Source organism: Macrobrachium rosenbergii, chromosome 57, assembly GCF_040412425.1.
Source record: "Macrobrachium rosenbergii isolate ZJJX-2024 chromosome 57, ASM4041242v1, whole genome shotgun sequence".
In the NCBI taxonomy this organism is placed as follows: Eukaryota; Metazoa; Arthropoda; class Malacostraca; order Decapoda; family Palaemonidae; genus Macrobrachium; species Macrobrachium rosenbergii.
In genome coordinates, this window is record NC_089797.1 from 18,938,727 (window position 1) to 18,945,395 (window position 6,669).

The 6,669-nt window shown below is 33.0% G+C and overlaps 1 long non-coding RNA gene across 1 annotated transcript; it reads right to left on the minus strand.

Annotated features, from left to right (window-relative positions):
* Positions 1-2,648: 2,648 nt before the first annotated feature.
* Positions 2,649-5,628, minus strand: LOC136837100 (uncharacterized). The gene is made up of 3 exons (XR_010852581.1): positions 5,405-5,628; positions 4,625-4,766; positions 2,649-2,936 (listed from the first exon to the last, which is right to left on the minus strand). It is a non-coding gene; the product is annotated as an uncharacterized lncRNA (long non-coding RNA).
* Between the last annotated feature and the right edge of the window lie 1,041 nt (positions 5,629-6,669).

Below are 6,669 nucleotides of genomic sequence, written 5' to 3' on the forward strand. Positions count from 1 at the left end.
CATTCGGTCACGTGTTAACGTACGTCTTTCACATTCCTGTTCTATACCCTTTATCGTAATGTATACCAAATCACACTTCATATTCAGTTCTTCCTTCAATACGCAGCCAGAGGTGATCTATATATTATAAATAGTTTTTGTTAATTACATAGTCATGTACAATTATTTTTAAAGAATCCTCGTTATATATATTTCTTTCTGGTAGTCTACATTACTTAGGTGTCAATGTCCTATTTCCTGTCATGTTTAGATGAGCATCGATTAGTAATTATATATATTTTTTCCTTAGCCTATTTATTTTCCAGTTCATCTCATCTTCATATAATCAGGCATCTCCCATGTTGATTTTTTATCTATAACCATGTTAAATTGTGCATCTTCATGTTAATTCGGTAATGTTGCTCCTCCTAGTCGAGTCTGAGGGCATATTTGTATTTTATGCTTAATATTTTAGAATTTATGAGTGAAAGAGCTCTTGTGCCATTTTAGTGTATCGTATTAATGACGTCTTTATCACAATCTCGCATACTGCTGCACAACCCCAATGTCTAGAATACCAGTGTCAGTCAATAAGAATTATACGAAAAATAGCCAAGGGATGTAAAAAAAAAAAAAAAAAAAAAAGTTTCCGCTAGTTATAAAAGCCTTTGTCAGCTTCGCATGGGAGTGAAGGGTAGGTGAAGCCGTCGAGCTATATCTGTAGGGCGGTTAGGTTGGTGATGATTAGTTTAACCCGTTTTTCACTAATTTTCTTTCCCATTTTCCTTAAAATACGAAGGAACGAGTCTTCGATGACCTTATACAGCCTAAGCTTTGGCGGGACATCGCAGTTGCTTTCATTAATATTACAACAACCCACGTGTAATATTTAAAGTTGAAAACACTTCGAAAGATCGTCACATGGGTAAATTCATCAATAACTCTGTTAGACGCCCTTTTCATAGTAGTCTTCTGTGTGGAAAGCATTTCCATAGAAATATTCTAAATTTGTGTCAAGACCTCAGACATAAGCCAGGATAGTTCAGGTTAGTATGAAACTTCTTCAGGTCCGACTTCAGTTCCTTTCTGCTGACTATTTTATTTATGAGGTCAAAGGATTTTTTTTTAACCCATCAAATATTTGGCTATTCAGTCATGATTCTAAACAGCTTATTCTCAACTTGCTGACTTCAATTAAAGAAGCTTCGACAAGATTTTATCGGTATATATTACAGCGCATCTATTCACATTTTACTTCCGGAGATACATAGCCAATGACCAAGGGAGTAAGACAATTTAAATTTTCACATCTGAACACTTATCCTCAACTAGGTTCCCAAACAACATCCCTAATAAGACCGTTTTAACCCGTGTAACGAATGAGGAGAGAGAGAGAGAGAGAGAGAGAGAGAGAGAGAGAGAGAGAGAGAGAGAGAGAGAGAATGGAGTTCATTTTAAAGACATCTATTTGCTCTAAATTACCTCCTTAAACAATTCCATAGAACACAATGGAGAACTTTCTTTCCCGTGCTCAGTTTTTTTAAGAGGTTTAGTTTTAAAATTAAGTTTAATTGCTGCCATTAACTTAAGCTGTGAATCTTGTTTTTAAGATCCAATAACTATCAACAACATGGCAAGTTATTTCATTTATTTTTTGTTTAGAATCAAATATTTGCTCTTCTGGTGACATGAGCTACTTTTTTACCATTTAAATAACAGGCAATAAAACGGCAGATATTGTTATAAATACAATAAGCTTAAGTTCTAAGTGTTTATACATGGATTTCATTGACAAAATTACTAAATTTCCAGTTCTGTACCACAAACTGACTATTCAAACTGACTATTCAACATCCATATCAAGTTAGATTTCTCAGGTAAACCTGAAACAGCACAAAAATTCTTCAGGTATTTTATTCGGAATTAGTGGACGGATTGAGCTTCAGTGTGAAGTAAAACAGGTTTGGGGAGGTGGACGGATTGAGCTTGAGTGTGAAGCATTATTGCGCACCACTGTTATGGTAATAATGATTCGAAACAAAGGTGCCAATACTTCTATATACTATAAATTCACTAATGGCAACTTTTATACAGACGAGTTAGGCCAGTATCATTAATGCTTGTGACTTCAAGGGTGAAGGTACTGCATCTCTCTCTCTCTCACATGAGTTTTTGTAAATTTGTTTTTGTAAATATACGAAGGGGTTGCTCTTGTTTTTGTTTTTGTCTTTTACGATAGTATGTCAGTTGCAAATGTAATTTTACAAAGAAATATTAGAAAAAGCATGTAAAATTAAAAAAAAGAAGTTACTGAATCTTCCCTCTCGTAAACTTACGTGAATATTCTACAACAAATATGCAAAAAAAAATTTTACTGCTTTTATTTCATTTGTTTTGACAGTGTGTGAGCAGTGATAATAATTTTACAAAATCCCAAAAATTTATTAGAAAAAACAAAGTTGGTAAAATTTATGATTGTATTGTAAGTGAGGCCCGACAAGGGATTGTAAATAGTCATTTTCAACTTCTCGTGGAAGGTAGGGAAAATTTTTTAGAATTTTTTTATTTATACAGTGTGAATGTACGTGTCATTCTCTTTCCACTGATGTGATTTTTTTATTTTGCCGACCTCAAAGTTTCCCCGGTCTGTGGTGCTGCACATTGATAAATTATGCCGTCCCTTAAGGGTTAAGTATAAGACAGTTTACCAGTTTTCCAACGGCATTACTAATCAAGGATAGAATATTCATATTAACATATGTATTATTTAATATTGAATTATCAAACTAATTATACTTTTGAAACATCAATGCATTACAATTGACAAGAGTTTTATATCAGCAACGTCAGGCCCTATTCTCACCTCATTAAAAAATCGTGGAGTGAAAGCACCGAACAGTTCTTGAATAACAGAAGTATTGTTTGCAATGTCTTGAACAACTGTTCCAGTACACATCCTGTAAAACCAAAAATCTGCGGCATTATTTTGAAATTATACAAAAAGCTTAAATCTAAGATTATGTCCGGTAAAATAGTCCAGTTTTCTCCAATACAAACCAAATACAAATTAATCCTCTGACTATGGCAGCAAAAGAAAAAATCAAAAGTGCCAGCAAACTCAAGGTCCAGAGGTGCGCTCAGTGTCAAGTGAAGTGACTGAAGGCAAGACCGTGAAAAATGTGAAAACATCAGGGCTGTCGAGCAAATTTACAAAGTCCAATTTGCCAGAGGTGTTAAATAAAACCTTAACATAATCTGGTAATAGTTCCTTGAACACTGACTTGTTAATACTGGAATTGTCTAAACTTAATACTAGAATATTTGTATAACAGCCATCCTAAATATTGGATTGTCAAATGTACTAAAAATGAAAACAGCCGTGATAAAAGTCTTCAGATACCAAAAAACGATATTGTTCAAACAAAAACACTATCAAAAATTATCTGAAAATATATAAAAATTATCGTCCTTTTAAGTAGAGTGGTACATACTGAAAGCAAAACTCAGGCAGAAATGTTTTCAATTAAACAAAAACAAAACTAAAATTTCTAGTAAGGTAAGTTAAGGTTCTGCTAACTTAGGTGAACTAAAGCCTTTACTGTAAATATAATTCTCTCTCATACAGACCAACCACTTATAAAAGAAAGAAAAAAATAAAATAAAATAAAAAAAAAAAAAAGTGCTAGCAACCAAGGGGCCAGATGTAACCAAAAGTGAAGTGATCAAAGTAACGACCGTACAACAGGTCGGGTTGTCAGAGTTGCCGGGTAAAGTTCCGAAATGTTAATTGTCAACGATGTGAAGCAAGGGCACAACATATTCTGGCATTAGTTTCCAAGACTGATTAGTTGACCTTTAGCTTTACCGGAATAAGCTCCGTTAACTTTATATGATTACATAGAAACAGAAACCATTTAACTTTATATGATTACATAGAAATAGAAACCATAGCTAAGTAAAGTCTGTTTATTGTTTAAAAGTTAAAACATAGGCTTGTTCATTGTACAATTAGTATGAAAATTAAAAATATTAAATTAGTATGAATATCAATAAACCTAAATATCAATTATATCAAATCTTAATATCAATTAACCTAAGTTAAAATCACATTAAAGCCACGTTAATTTGAACTATGACCAAATGGAAGTTAATTTACGGTAAATGAATAAATTAAGTGTTATAAATTAAGAAAATATAAAAAAAAAAATTTAAGGAACAAAAGGATTGTCAAGTGTTATATTTAAAGCATGCATTATCAAAAGGTATAGTTTTTAAACAGACTTTACAAATGTAACAAAGTTGAGGAGAACAGATGTTTAATTAAAACTAAATTACTGCTGACCTCTGGCACTTTAATATCTTAGGTATATCTTATACAAATGAATTAAATAACTTTTATTGCAGGAAATATTGAGCTGCCTACCAGATTCTGCACTCACTTATTACCAAACTTTAGATTAAAAATCAAGTCAAAATTTTTAGGCTAAAAAAATCAAAATAGAATAATTTTTTTTTAACTTTTAAAACGTGTTACTTTTTAAATCTTTTAAATTAAGATTCAATCAAGGTGCCTTAACATCCAGAAAACTGATACACTTTCCAAAAGTTGGTTTGCTTAGCCGAAACACATTGTACTATACCTCACCTGGTTTTTATTAGGCAAAATCTGGGATGGAAAGCAGTCCATTTTGTATAGCTTGTAAAAGGTTATCCTGGTTCGAAAACTTTTAGCTCCAGTCATTTATCAACTATAATTTGCTTCATAAAGTATAGATTTCACAAAAAATCTGAAAGATTTCAAATTACAATTATAGACGCATATGTATTTGCTTTAATAAATTAAAATGTATGGCCAGACATACATTAACAAGATTCAAGACAAATGAAAACCTTTCAAAAGAGGGAGGCTTTACACGAAAGTCACACAAGATTTGAAAAGGTACATTCTAATTTCAAAGTACATTATTTGAATACTAAACTTAATGGACCATCAGAGGACTTCTGGGCCTGAAAAATGTTTAATTTGTAGTACAGAAATGAAACACCGGTGGGTACTAAGGTTCTATAAGCTAGATCGCTGAAAATGAACGAACAAGGAGTAATGCTACAGGGTAGCTCAGGCTTTACGGGGTATTGATAATAGTATTCATTGTTGTCCACATAAGACATCAAGTTCATATTTACATTATCAAAAGTGTGCAGCAAAATATTAAAGCAAACCTACATTTAAAATAATGATCACTACCCGCAACTCTACCGTAAAAATGAATGAAAAGCTTAAAGTGAAAAAAAAGTCAATTACAACAAACCATGACATTAAGTAACCTGACCCACGATTTATTATTATGGAATATACACTATTAACAGAAGCCACGGAATTCTTTAAAATAAAAACTATTAAAACTTGATCGTAATGAAACTTAACCTTTGCCGAAGCCTACGAAATCGCCATGACTTCTCGTAGAACGTCCTTCAAGCAGCTGACTCCAATCCAATCTTAGTTCAATCCGTACACAGTTATTCCATTGTTCTAAAAAGCAGGGATTAAACCACAAACCGTACAGACGAGCCATCAAAGCCCATAATAACACTCAGAGGCCTCGCTGGTGATGTTCCCGAAGAGAAACCTTAGTGACTACTGAATCTGCTTGGCGGAGAACCCGTTGCTGTTGACGTCATCACCAAGGACCATGGAGTCATCTTTCTTTAAACTTGTCGTCTTTGTTTTCATTTTTTGTATATTGGAAACTTAAAAGGCCTGTTGATGCTTCAACAATAACTGTTTGATTCTGCTTGTTATGACGTCTCGGCTCTTTGATAAAATCCTAATATTCTAATCTTTTTGACGTACTGAATACCAGAGGCAAATGTTTCCCTTTTTTACTTTAACAGTAATATCATTGTTCAACTTAAATTTAAATTAGTACCATTTTTTATTAATTACTTTGCGTGTATCATTAAAAAAATAAAATGAGAACATAATGGTAGAGGAGAAGGATGATAAGAAAGACATGGAACACACAATGGAACCGGATTGCACTGAAAATTGCACCGATTCAATGGTGTTTCACGTACAGTGTTGTTGCAAGTGAGCGTCGAGTTCTGGGAAATCCCAAGTATGATCTTTAATTCAACACAGGAGCGTTGGAGGCGTCGACTATTTACACTTCTTGATTACTGCATGTTCTAGCAAACACGAGGCTCTCGTCGCCTCAGGGTAAAACTTTCCATGCATCATTCAGTTGGTGCATGATACCACAATGAAAGCTGACTGTTGCGGAAACCCAAAGATTTAATCGTTTAAGGTGGAATGTACTCGCCAAACACTTATACTTGCAAAACTGTTGCAATTTGCACAGCTGATAAAAATGTTCATTATGAAATGCATTTGTGGTTCTTTTTTTATTATTTGTTAACAGGTTTGAGTATTATGAACGCCATCATTTAATTCTAATTAATGAGTTCAAATATGGAAACATAAAATTGACTCTTTTATTCTGGTTTTAACGTTCTTGTTATTAATCTGCATTATGGTTTTAAGATATTAAGTATTACCTTTCTTATTGTTATGGTATTTCTTTTATGTGCCCAATCTGATCGCAAATAATCGTTTTCATTTACTTAAATCAGTCAGAATGAAAGTACTTGAAGTAAGTTCATTTCACTTTTGAAAACATGTTACCCAAACGC